General features: G+C 32.5%; 1 long non-coding RNA gene across 4 annotated transcripts; it reads right to left on the bottom strand.

Annotated features, from left to right (window-relative positions):
• Positions 1–486: 486 nt before the first annotated feature.
• Positions 487–5,462, bottom strand: LOC145058894 (uncharacterized). 4 transcript variants are annotated; one of them, XR_013686570.1, is made up of 8 exons: positions 5,204–5,462; positions 4,537–4,672; positions 4,318–4,441; positions 4,084–4,230; positions 3,955–4,004; positions 3,415–3,492; positions 1,293–1,384; positions 487–1,154 (listed from the first exon to the last, which is right to left on the bottom strand). It is a non-coding gene; the product is annotated as an uncharacterized LOC145058894 (long non-coding RNA). The 4 variants fall into 4 exon arrangements; XR_013686569.1 differs by having other exon boundaries at positions 4,318–4,672; XR_013686567.1 differs by having other exon boundaries at positions 1,293–1,387; positions 4,159–4,230; positions 4,318–4,672.
• Between the last annotated feature and the right edge of the window lie 8,929 nt (positions 5,463–14,391).

Below are 14,391 nucleotides of genomic sequence, written 5' to 3'. Positions count from 1 at the left end.
TTCTGATATATATATATATATATATATATATATATATTCATACATTTTACATTTTGTGAAAAATATTTAAAAAAAATTATCAAATTGATGAAAAATAAAACGTAAAAACGAAAAAATTAAGAAAAAGTTAATAAGAAATTTTTTTTAAAACAAAATACAAAAAAAAAGATAAAAAGACAAAAAAAAATGCAAAATGTATTAATATATTAGATTATATGATTTAAGACATGGAGATAAATATAATATAAACTAGAAAAGATTCTCCGGCGTTGCCGTGGTCTGAAGGTATTGCTTTGTAAAGTAAAGTAGCATGTTGAATTACATTGAGATAATCTAGTAAAGAAAGATAAACAATGTCATCTAATTACATAAGTAAAGAAATCTAAATCATTATTTCTTGCAATAAATGAGGAAAATAAAGAAACAGTCTCACAAATTGAACTTTATTGCCATGTATGGCAGCGGCCGAAAAACCAATTCGGAAAATATAGACCGTTGTTTTTTGTCCGTTAATGTGAGGGTAATTTGGTCTTTTAAGGTAGTAGGGACTGAATTTGTGACGACGGGTAAACCATATGGACCATTTATATAATTTTGGCGGTGGTGGTGGTGGTGATGGCAGCTAGTGGATGGCTTTATGGTATTGGGCGGGTGTCGGAAGCGACAATTTTTTCCGTTACTATTAACTACCAAGATGTGTATCTTCAAAAATAAAAGGCACCTTAAAAACTGCATGACCAACCTCAACAATTACGATCAACAAAAAGGGAAATATGTGTAATCAAAATATTACGAATGCTCATGGAAAAAAGATGTCCCACAAAAAAAACAAATGTAGAAAGATACAAACGGACACAATTGCAGACAATGAAAGGAAGAACAATTGCATGTAATGCCTTACCTGCAAGTTTGCAAATACATTGCTCTTCTTCCTCTAGGGAAAAACACACATATAAATCATACACTAAAATGTGACATTACATTTAAATGATAAACTAAAAGACATCAATTACATAATCAGTATTCCATATCTGACATTAACCAAAAATTCCAAATAGACTCTCAGATGCAGCATGAACATTACCTGCAGTGGCTGTCAGTGCTTGACGATTCTCACGTGTGTCAAAGAATCTCATTTCTTGTAGCTGTGCCAGCTGTGTAGCATACAATTATTTCGGAGGCACGGTGTTTTTTATTTTATTAATAAAAACGAAAAATATATGAGTTTGTTTATTTGTGAGATATGAATGATGATTTTGACAGATTAAATAATAAGTAAATAAGTTAGTTACCATTTGAATTGTTTGGCATTGTGAAGCCACCGATTCCAAGCCCCCAAAAGATGTTCATAAGCATATATCCAATCCCATGTTGTTGGGGCCACCTGCTACACCAAAAAACAAAATTATTATAAATATAATAATATTTATTAAGATTTAGTTTGCTACACCGGTTCACAAACAGAAAATCGATATGAAACCATGAATATCAATTACATGGTGAAGTGAAAATCAACGTTTGAGTTAACCTATTAGAAAAAAAAAAGGATAAACATTTTACTGAATGGGTGGTTGCGTACCAGACAAAAGAGATTGATGCAGTGTGATTATTTACTATAAATTGTAACAACAGTATTTGAATGGATGCCTAGACCGGTGATTGTAATTAGCAAAAAAGTAACAATCTAAAATTATAAATTCAACAAATACAAAAACTCTTTACAAACCCAAACAAAAATGTTTTGCTATTGTTCATTTGTTCTTGTTTTTTGTTTTAACAAAACATTTTTTGTCCCCTGCTTCAATCACCTTCAATTACCTACGGGTGTGGGGATAAAATGACCAACAAACCGGCACTACTCCTAAGGATGGAGAAAACAAATACATATAAAATAAGCACAAAGATAAATATAAATTGTTTAAATGCTTCGATATAAACCGTATAATTTATAGATTAGAAACGTGGCATGAATAAGCCTAAGGCTAGGCTTAAGTGCAACTCTCTTAGCACTTGTGTGAGCCATTGAGGTAGCAACTGCTGTTGCCCAAATTGTGCCTACATATACATTTTTATCAACACTCAATTATATTTTGTCGGGTTGATTATTCAAAAAATCAAATCTATCATTATATTGAATAAAAGTTAAAGTTTATAAATTAAACTAACCTAAATTAAAGTAAGCTCATATTTGACCAAACCAACCTAAAAGCCCTAAATTATTGACATAGTAGTCTAGTAAGCCTATAATAACAGGAACATGCAAACACATCAAAATTAATGGTTTTGTAACATATATTGCTATATGCTCCTTATTTTGGAGAATCATAATAATGTTTGTCCTTCTTCCATGTGCAAATGACTATATTACCCTTTATTTAACTTTTTGATATTATTTTTATATTGTCATGTAGTTCTATTATTATTGAAATCAGGTAATTAAATAACAAATATTTAAAAAGGGTTAATATCGTTATTTTACTTAGAAGACAAAAAAAAAACTTACAGAAACTTTGAAATGAGGACCATAATTTCAAAAGACAAACTTTTTGTAATGAAATCTTTTTTAGGACCAGAAATGAAAAAAAACTGGAACGAAAAGTGCAAAAGAAAATAAAGACCAAAATTGCAAAAGAAAACCTTTAGACATGAAATTTGCAAAAAAAAAATAAAATAAAATAAAATCAGTTAGATTAGTAGGTTTTTCGTTTTTTTGTAAAGGAATCACTTAGCAACTGATTTTGATCAGCATCTGCAGCAACTGATTTTGTAATTCACGTAACGAGAGTATATAAAAGGTACGTTATCGACTTTAATGACAGATCCAACGATAAAAATTATGGTTGCTCAGGTTGACAAAATAGATATTTATAATTAACTTACATTTATCGTTTTAGATGTTCAAGATCATTTATACTTCTTCTAAGACTTGATGTTATATTTACTATTTTACCAAAAGAAGGGTTAAATTCATTTATTTAAAGATTGGGAGATTATTTAACCGGTGGCTTCACAACTATGTTTGGAGTTTGGTTCGTAAAATAATTTTGGAATAAACTAAATCTGTCAAAGGAATAAGAATCTAAGGAGTCATAATTTGTCAAGTAATTGGTTCTTTCAAGAAATGGAATATCGTATTCAATAGTTGAATATATATATATATATATATATATATATATATATATATATATATATATATATATATATATATTCTAATGTGTGTTCAATCTTTTTTGTTTATTGTTCATATAAATACAATATATACACAAAGAGGGTATTTTGGTCTTTTACTAAAAAAAGAATTAAATTGAATTACTTACATGCTTCCCAAGAAGGATGAAATCAATCAATCACAGAATTTAAAGGATTGGAATGGAATCCCAAATTCCAATTCCATCAAAAAAAAAAAAATCTTACTTGTCTAATTTTCTCAATCCCAGTGGCTGCAATGAAGTCAGGAAGTTGAAAGGGTTTTTTCTCAATACCTCTTTTCCCCTGCCACACGATTCAAAACATGATCAGATCCACTAAAAATATAATATAAAACCATAAATTACAATATTTATATTCTGCAACAAAGTGACAGAGAGTATATATATATATATATATATATATATATATATATATATATATATATATATATATATATATATATATGTTAAAACCAAAATCACCAGTATCATTGTAGATACATAGATAAAGTAAGTTGGTAATCTGCAAAAAAATAAATAAAGTAGTAAGGAGTAACCATTCAATTATGTTGGCACTTATATAAGCAACTTTTCATATTTGGATTCCATTTTCACCCACTCCTCATTACAGTTCATCACATCCGATAAGAGGCTTCAACCAATTCTGATCGTGATCGGATAGAATAAAACATCTAATACAAGTCTCTTCTTTATGATCACTATTAGCATTTAAATGTACCTAAGAAACCAAAGGAAACCAAACTACCTTCTTCATGGTAAGTATTAGCATCCGTTGAGTGAATCCCTGATCAAATCCTGCAGAAAAGTTAGCCACATCAGGTCTCCTTTCAATTCGCAAAGTGGAAAAAAAATCATATCAAAAATGAAAACCAACCTAATTATCCCAGAAAAGAAAACGAATCACATTAAGGTGTTTGAAATGATCCCTAAAACTATTTGGTTTCGAAACCTGAATCAAGCAATGGTTGATGCATTAAGTGATAGTTCCCTCTGCAGACAGCTTTGAATAATCCGAGACTTTCTGGCAAGATAGGACTTAGAAGTTACGAAGAAGCTGGCAACAGGATGAATATATAAACGTACCAAAAAAAAGCATTGCAGAACTCACAAACCCAGGTAGAGTCGCCAGAGTCAACATACTCCGGAAGAACAGAGAGGCCATCGAAACGCCTACATTTTCGCCGGCGACCAACAGAGATAACAGAAGAAGACGAAGCACCGGGTCAGCCCCCCTTTTCCGCCGAACATCCATCACATAATAAACACAAAAGCAACCAAAAAAATCGACAACAGATGAAAGAAAGGAACAATAAAAGAGTAAAATTACCTGGGAAAGAAAGAGCGAGGAGTGCAGAGAAACAGAAGGAGACGATGAAGGAAAGAGGTAGGGAAAATAAAAATCAACAAACAACCGAATGCAAAAGTAAAAAGGAAAAGAAGAGACACGTGGGTTGAAGCTACAGCTGCCACGAAATAGCAAGGCCATCAAAATGCTGACTAGTCAATCCAGCAAACAAATAGAAACATAAAAAGAAAGTGGAATATAAATAAACATAAAAAGAAAGTGGATATAAATAAAACGAAATGTGAAGGACGAAAATTGACAAACGATTGCCACGTTTATTATTCCTTTTAAACAGAATATATATATATATATATATATATATATATATATATATATATATATATATATATATATATATATATATATATATATATATACTTTGAATGGTGATTAGTCGATAGATTCGAAATTACATGCCGTAGGCTGTATGTGCTTTATAGTCTGAACAAATTTTAAGCCACAGGATGTGTTTGAGACTTTTTTATCCACTTTCCACTGCTTTTTTTACCCATCCACTACAGTAGTTGTTAGGAATTGACAATAATATCCTTTATTTAATTATAGATTGTATTTTAATTAGGACCTGGTTTGTTTCTCTCTCCAAACCACGAAGCACAACCCACATGACGCTGCAATGCAATAAACTCACCTGACCAGAATGCAGTGCAGCTGCCCTTCACATTATTTTCTCCTCCGAACCCACGCAATTTCAATTTTCCGGTGGTTTTTTCCTTTCCTGACATTCTCGGATCCATTACCATTGAACCAGTCGTGTTAAGACACGTGGACTCGCAGGTCACTGCATTCTGCTGATTGAGTGACACATACACAGGTTCAAAAATTTACAAATCGTCCGAAGGAGTGTCCGCTGAAGATTGCAACGCCTAAAAGAAGCCGTAAAATAATTAAAATTAAAAATACACTATAATATTTAAATAAAGGGTATAATTGTTAATTAACTAACTAATTATGCTGTTGAATTCAAGATTAAGCCGAAATCAGCATCTTATACCCTATTGTCTTTTCTCCGTATTTTCATTCCTCGCTACCCTTTACTAAAACTTAACGATGAATTTAACTTAAAAAGACGCATTACTTTTCTGATCATTCTTGGAATAAAGCTAGTTCTCTCATGCCGCTTCCTCCGTTAAAAAAATAGCCTAGGAAAACCACTCCTTCTCACGATTCTCTTTGGAACATACTATATAATTAAACCAAATTTGGAAATAATTATCACCATTATTCACCAAAGCATTTCATTTTCCAAAAAACTGAGCCTCCCCCTAAAAAAGAGGCATGCCTTCCGCCATTGTTAATCCAGTCGACAAGGAAGAAGTTGTTGTCGTGAAGATAGAAACACAAGCAGAAGTCCACCATGGAACATTCATTTTCACCATAGCATTTGTTCTGAAATGCATCCGATACATCGTTAGTCTATTGAAAAGTCTGGGTCGCCTGTGGATGGAGTATTACCCGCGAATATTTGGGGGAATCATGCTTCCATCCCCAATTAAGTTTATTATCATCGGTTTAGCTGCCTTCGCTGAAATGAAATCGCAAGGCTCTGAATTTCCTTTCAAAACCCACCCTCTAACTATGAATGTCGCCATTGCGGGTCTACTCTGTTATGGTTTGGCTTCAGCAGCCCAGCATTTCATTTCTGCCTGCACACGTCTTGGTCCTGCTTCCGTCTATGCCAATGTTGCTCACTCGGGAAGGATTGGTTCTTTGTGCATTTTGGTAGCATCCGTGGCATCATTGTTCTATCTTTGATATTCCCACACGTATGCCTATGGAGTGGGAACATATTTTTGAAAATGATTCCTAGGATTATGTTTGTTGTTCCATGGAACATAGAAATTTAATATTCTATTAGAGATAAAGCCTTAGCTTCCACGTTGAATTTTTAATGTTTTTAATTTAGGGGTGTGCACGGTGCGGTTTGGTGTGGTTTTGAGTCAAAACCGCAAACCGCACCGCATATGCGGTTTGAATATTTTAGAAACCGCAAACCGCACCACAGATGTTCAAAACCGCATGATGCGGTGCGGTTTGATGCGGGCAGTTTATGCGGTTTAGTTGCGGTTTGTACGGTTTGATGAATTGTTCAACATTAAATCTATCAAAAAAACCAAAAACCTAGACCTGTTTAAAAAAATTGGTTGCTTTCATTTTATAAAAACAAATACAATTTTCGAGTTAAATTGTTTTTAATAAATTGTGACTCATGCTACTATAGTTTTGTAAGTATCATTGTTATTGCTTTATATTGCTGTTATAGTTGCTATATTCTTGTAAACCATAAGATCTTGATCTAATAGTCATTTAATATTACGTTATAGATATTTGGTTATTATAAGAAATATATTTATCTACATCATTTCTAAATCGTGATTTGAAGTTATAATAAAGTAAAGAAATATATATATATATATATATATATATATATATATATATATATATATATATATATATATATATATATATAAAACATGCGGTGTGGTGCGGTTTGAACCGCAATTTTATAAATACAAACCGCAAACCACACCGCATAGTACGGTTTGATAAAATGATGAACCGCAAACCGCACCACGAAATTCTAAACCGCATTATGCGGTGCGATTTGGTGCGGTGCGAGCGGTTTGTACGGTTTTTTGCACAACCCTAGTTTGTATTACAAGCTAGTAATCTTTGTACTATATATACACTTTAATATAATGGGAATATCCAAGATGAAATTATTATTATATAAGTGCTGGATTAAAAAAAATGACGGGGCACTAGTGATCAACAATATGATAGGGTGGGGCAAAAAACAATTATACCTAATACTCAAAATACAATTATACCTAATAGACAAACATTATAAAAGATTTCTTTATGTCAATTTTTATTGTTATTAAAAGTTAAATAATAAAATAATGAGTTACTAAAGAAAATAAATTTGGAATAAATGGAAATAATAAAAGTCAAGGGTTGAATGGACAACCTTAAAACATTAAATATTTAAAGAAAATATAAGGTGGTAGTTTTTGTGCAAATGAGAGACGACGAGAGACCATTATTATAACTCGACCATTTAGTTGCGTATTTTAACAAGCTTCAACCCTACACTAATTTCACCCGTCTTTCACAAGAGATACATGCTTGCTATCTTCCATTCGATCATGAAACTCTTTCTCCACTCCACCCAACAATTACTTTCTCACCATTTCGTCTTCTTTTCAATCTAGTCAACATACAGAACATTTTTTATTTTATTTTATTTTCTTTATTTATTTATTTTTTGTGGATGAGGGCACCAAAGAAATTAGCAAGAAAATATGTCTAAACTTAGGCTCCTCCCATGTAAAAAATTTCCAACCATCCGCCCCTTATATGGTATCAGCCTTAAAAAAATCGATCCTCCTAATGGTTACCCTAAATTTCTTGTACTCCGATTATCTCTTCCCATTCCTACTAAGCTCCATCTCTTAACCATTAAACTTTCATCTTCTAATTACCTTGTCCGGAGAAATCAAGTTTTACCTCATCTATCTTATCAAAACTTAGCATGCTATATTGATGGTTCGATTGTTGCCCCTCCTATCACCAAATACAATTTTGGATAATCTTCTCCCAACCTAGATTATGCTCTTTGCCATGTTACAAACCAATATGCACTTCTTATTCTTCAATCGTCTCCATCTGAAGTAGCCATTGTAGAAATCATTGGTCTCAAAACATCTATCCGGGGACATACGATGTTCTTTTGAGATTTCCTATAGTAATGATTTGGTGGAGTGAATACAACTAGTCATGTAACTGTTGGATTAAGTGTCTAAGCCCATAACTATAACTAGTATGTACTTGACCCGATAATAGCATGATCCTTTTGAGTTACCTTCACCAATGCAATTTGATAGGATGGACTTTCGAGAATAAGGTTATTTGTGATTTATTAATATATTATAAGTATAATATATTAATATGAAATAATGTTATTTAATTAGTATTGATCAAGAATTAATTTATTGATCAAAAGAGACTAATTAAATATACGAGAGATTGATTATGTAAATCATTTATTCTAATAGTGTGGGTCAATGATCCATTAGGATGGACGAAATAGTCATGGATAGTCCATGAAGGTTTAACCCATGGAGGAGCCTAAGAGATATGGAAAGTCATGGAGCTTTAGGGTTTCATGAATGAAACCCTAACCTTTGGAACACTATAAAAGGAAACCCTTAGAGTCATTTTCGGTCTCCCCTAACATACTAAGAGTGTGTGAACCGATTTTGAGCTTAAAAAACTTATTCTCTCAAGCCTCCTTTACACTTGGTGTTTGTGACACATTAGAGGCATCGTATTTGAGGTGCTAAAGCTTTTGAAGGCCAAGAACTACAAGTCCTACTTAGAGGTAAGTTATCTACCTAGTTGTATTGTTCAAATTGTTAAATTATATGCTAGTTAGGATGAATGCTTTGGAAATTGATATTGCATGTATAATTAGAGAAATCATAGATGCAAAGCATCTAGGGTTGCATGTGCACCATAGGAGTGTTATAGTGCTTTAAACCCAGCAGTAACATCTACTTTTTAGGTATTGCTCTTGGAGTTAAATATTTCTAATTTTTTATGTTTTAGAGGATTTTGACTAAACGCAGTCTGGTGATTGAGAATTACCACGACACGATCATGCATGTTTTATTTAACCATGACATGATCATGTATTGGCCACAATGCGGTGATGACTAGGTGCAAAACCCTATGTCCCAGGCCTTATGCCATATTTAAGCAACCTTGTGATATGGGTTTGCTCTCAACTTCAACCTCCACCCCATAAGAGAAACCCTAGTATGTGTGTGTGCGTTCTTGGTGTTTTAGTATGTGTTCATGTCTTTTCAAGGCTCTTAGAAGAACAATAAGGTAATCAACGTTAGATGTTGGAGATGTTGTTGTTGAAGAGCTAATTCTACAAGAATTCTTAAGATCTAGAAGGTATAAATTTCATACCTTTTTACCTTATATCTTACTTCTTGTATTTTAGAGTCCCTTTTTTGTTGTTGGAAGTGAATCCTTGGAGTTTGAAGCAACTCTATGGCCTTGGTTGGAAATCAGAGTAATTTATGGACCTTTGGGTCCCATAAAGTTGGAAGCTTGCTTAATAATCAGCTATGCATAAATCTCTTATGTCATTTTGGTCCCTTTTGTGCTAGGGCTTAAGATCTAGGCTACTAGAGATTTGGAAATGGATAAAATTTGAAACCTTATCCATGCATGGTCGAAACTGATCTACATCTTTAGAGCTACGAAAATAAGGGTTAAGATATTAATAAGTATACTGTAATGGACATTACCACGGATCAACAAAGTCCTCACCATGACGTAGTGATGCTGAGTCCCACAACTATTTTATCATGTATTACCACGACACGGTGACTTGACTGTTGACTTTAATCATTGACTTTTGGCTAAGTTTGAATTTAGGTCAAACTTAGGGTTTTAGGTCATAGATTGAGGTTTGACTCTTATTTAATGTCTAGGAGGGTATTGTACTTGTATTTACATGTGACGAGATGTAGGTATGTTTGCTTCGTTTGTGAGGTAATTTTTCTCAATATACTTTGTACTACAGTATAGATTGTCTATATGATAGGATGTTGGTATGTTGTAGTGATCTGTTAGACATGTAGATTTGTTAATAATTATTCGTGACTATTTTTTGGTTATTATTTGTAATTTTATATTTCGACATATTATGGGAGGGATGAGTGTGGTCCATCTGTGTGTTAAAGGCCAAGATACCTGGACTGTCCAGTTAGTATTTTAGGCCCAAAGGGAGCGGTCCAACTAAATCATGTAGGCTCAGAAGGTGGACCAACCATATGTTGAAGGACATAGTGTGCATGCATTGTATGTGTATTGTTGTGCGAGTATTTGGGGAACTTACTAAGTTTTCGCTTATAGTTGTGGATTTACATGTTTCAGGTGCTGTAGATGTTCTTGGGAAGGCGAAGGCATGAATATACACACTTCAACAACTTCGTGTCTTGTGTCTCGTGATTTTGTATTTATGTTTTTATACTTTAATTTTGGAATGTAAATTCTTGGAACAATGGTTTTGTGATGATGCTTTATGAAAATAAATTCCTTTTTCTAAACTAAAAATTGAAAAGTTTTGTTTTGAAAAATTGGGACGATACAACTTCATGATTCTCTTCGACAATTACCCAAAGGTAACACTTTTGTTGCAAAATTAGTTGGAAGTTTAAATACGTATGTGATCAGTTTGCTATTATAAGTCATCCAGTTGATGCCATTGACGAAACTCATTGGTTCCTTTGTAGTCTTGGACCCTCTTTTGGACAATTACACAAAGGTAGCACTTTTGTTGGAAAATTTAGTCGGAAGTTTAAATACATATGTGATCAGTTAGTTGTTATAGGTCATCTAGTTGATGACACTGACAAAACTCATTGGTTCCTCAGTAGTCTCAGACCCTCTTTTGAGACATTCTCAACAGCGACCTGTGCTAAAGCCTCGCCCCTTTCTGTGACATCCTCTATCAAGTCGAGAGTCATGCAATCTAAAGCTTGAGAGTAAAGGGATAAAGGTTGGAGAGAGATCCAAATAGAATCGTGTGGAAGGTGAGTGAGAAAATGAGTAGATTTCGTAGGTTTGTATAGGCTGAATCAGGGGCATGCCGCGCACAGATCAGCTGCGCGTTGTGTATCTAGTCGAAAGGTGCTGACATGTCTTTTTCTGCGTGGTGCCATGTGTCATGATTTGGATGGTGAGTTAGGGTGCACCGCGCCCTCTGTCTGTGCGCCCGATTGCACGCAAAGATTTCTTTTTTCTTATAAAATTCAAATCTTTTCCTTAAAAGCTCTGTTTTTTATTGGTTTTATATCTACACGTAGCTATCTACGAGATATACAACTTTAGTTTAGACTCAGTCACTTTATTTTAAAGTTATATTTTTAACAGGCTTAGACTATTAAAGTCTTTGAAAAATTCATAACTCTCTCATATGGTATCCGTTCTTGACTGTCTTTATATTGATAGGTAGGTGTTGACAAGATCTTCGACTCTCGTTTAAATTGTTTTTCCCAATAACCGACCAATTTCAATTTCGGTTTCTAAGCCGTATACTGTTCCACTGACATGTTAGAAAAATCACAACTTGTTCTTACGAGGTCAGATTTGAATGTTCTCTATATGTACGGAATCCTTGTCATATATACTATAACTTTGGTTATTTATCCTAAATAATCTTTTATTCAAAAAGTCATTTTTAATGCTATTATGACTAGTCCGAATCTATGGGTGTTACAATTGTCTACCATTAGGATGATTACGTCCCTTAATCATCAACAAAATAGGGCTTGTATAATATATATTGTTATTGTATCATATTTAATAATGTATACCTTCAATTTTCTTTTCCCAGTCATGGATATTTCTAATAACAGTTTTCAAATACCGTTACCAAACATCATATTGAATTCAAATGGTAACATACTTGATTGCTTTTAAACTTTTAACATTTCCTTTAAAAATATAAAGTAAAAGTTATTACTTCATCGTTTTTTATATCATCTCTTTATCAATATTCATATTTAAAGGAAATTAAAAAAAATTATTAAATATTTATGCATTTTTCATAAACATTTACTTTTTTCAGGTAAATTCAAAGGAGTTGTACATCAAAATAAAAACATATCTGCATCTAAATCAAGTGCAAATATGTCAAAACAATCAATTCTACAAACTCCTCCTTCACATTTAAATGTTAGAACTATGTTATCTAACATTTCCAATGGTAACTCATTTATTTTACCATTTGATTTTATAATATATAATATTATATTATTATTCTATCATATTTAACGATTCATATATTCAATCTTTTTTCCCTAGTGATGGATATGTCCAATAACAGTTTTCAATCACTGTTACCAAATATTAGACTATACTCTGTATTTTCGAACGGTGACACATCAAACAAATCATATACAATAACATCAAGATCATCTTCAGTCATGCTAACTAACCCAAATCATAAAAGTTTGAAAAAAAGGCAAATGTATCTCCTATTCCAATAATTGGTCTGAGATTTGATCAAGACAACAACGATTGCCAAAATAATCAAAACATATACCAAGGTATATCAAAAGGTAATTTATTTACAAATATAAGATTTACATTAGTTGATTCAATCGTTATCAATTATAAAAAGTTACATGATTAAATTTTTTTTGTCAACCTTAATTGACAAATTATTTGGATCATGGTGATCAGATTGTTGTATGTCAAACATGTTTTGCAAAATTATGGAAAGATGAAGCTGTCAGATGTAAAAAAAAAAAAAAAAAAAAGGAGAATGAAAATTATTCTCTATGTTGTGCTTATGGCAAAGTTGAACTACCAGAGTTAAAGAATGCACCTCCAAGTTATGAATTTTTTTTAGATCTAGAGATTCTAAAAACAAATAGTTCATGAAGAACATCCGTTCTTACAATTCTATGTTTTCTTTTACGTCAATGGGTGGCAAGATTGATTCCTCAATCAATAGAGGAAATGCTCCATACATTTTCCGACTTAGCAGTCAAAATTATCATAGTATCGGAAGCCTTTTACCGGAATAGGGATTTAAACCAAAATTCTCTCAGTTGTACATATACGATACTGATAATGAGATCGCAAATAGACGAACATGTTTTTGGTACACTTTTCACAATTATCACATTAATAGATATATTATTCATCAACATTAATTTCTTTATTTATCTTATGTTTATATGTTCATCTTACTTGTAGTGGAGAAAATCAACGATCTACATCAAATTCTTCTGTTCTTGATAATGATATTATACAAAATTTGAAGTTGATGTTAGATTCAAATAATGTCTTGGTTTAGTCTTATAGAATGGTTAGAGATTGTTTTCATGAAAACCCTCATGTTGATATCAAATTGAGAATTATTGGAAGAAGGGACCAAGATGGAAGGACATAGAACCTACCATCTGCTTCTAAGGTTGCCTCTTTAATTGTTGGAGATATTGGTGATTCAATTGATAATAGAGATATTGTTGTTCAAACTTCATCTGGTTCTCTACGGCGTATTAGTGAATTACATCCATCCTACCCTCCTCTTCAGTATCCACTACTGTTTCCATATGGTGATGATGGTTACAGGGTTGACATACCACATCGAGGTATTACACCTTCAAGCAACAACAAGCGGTCCAACTATACAATGAGAGAATATTTTTTCTTATAGAATACAGGACAGGGATCAATATTTTTCACTAATTATTAATTGAAAAAGGTTGTTCCAACAGTTTTTGGTAGATGCTTATACTATGATCGAAAGCGAGAGATTACATTTCATAAGGAGCAAACAACAAATTCTTATATGCGAGTCTTATGAGAATTTACGTAATCAACAAGACCTCGGGAATAAAGATATATCCAACATCGGACAACGTGTTATCTTACCTTCTTTATTCATTGGCGGTGCACGTTATCTGATGCAAAACTACCTTGACGCTATGACCTTATGTAAATGGTTTGGATATCCTGATTTCTTCATAACCTTTACATGTAATCCCAAATGGCCTAAAGTTAAAAGGTTTCTTCATAACACTTCACTGCATCCAGAAGATAGACCTGATATCTTATGTAGGTAATTCAAAATAAAGCTTGGTGCTTCTATTAAAGATATATGGGAAAATAAAATTTTTGGCATCGTTCAAGTAGGTATTCAAAGTTGTTGTTTAGTACAAAAAAAAATTTATAATGATTTTTTCGTTTCTTAACATTTTTTATTATTTGCAAATATATTTCATC

This window comes from Lactuca serriola, chromosome 6 (genome assembly GCF_051521515.1).
Source record: "Lactuca serriola cultivar US96UC23 chromosome 6, Lser_US96UC23_V15, whole genome shotgun sequence".
NCBI lineage: Eukaryota > Viridiplantae > Streptophyta > Magnoliopsida > Asterales > Asteraceae > Lactuca > Lactuca serriola.
The sequence above is the reverse complement of the archived record's forward strand: the minus strand, read 5'-3'. Positions and strand labels throughout refer to the sequence as shown.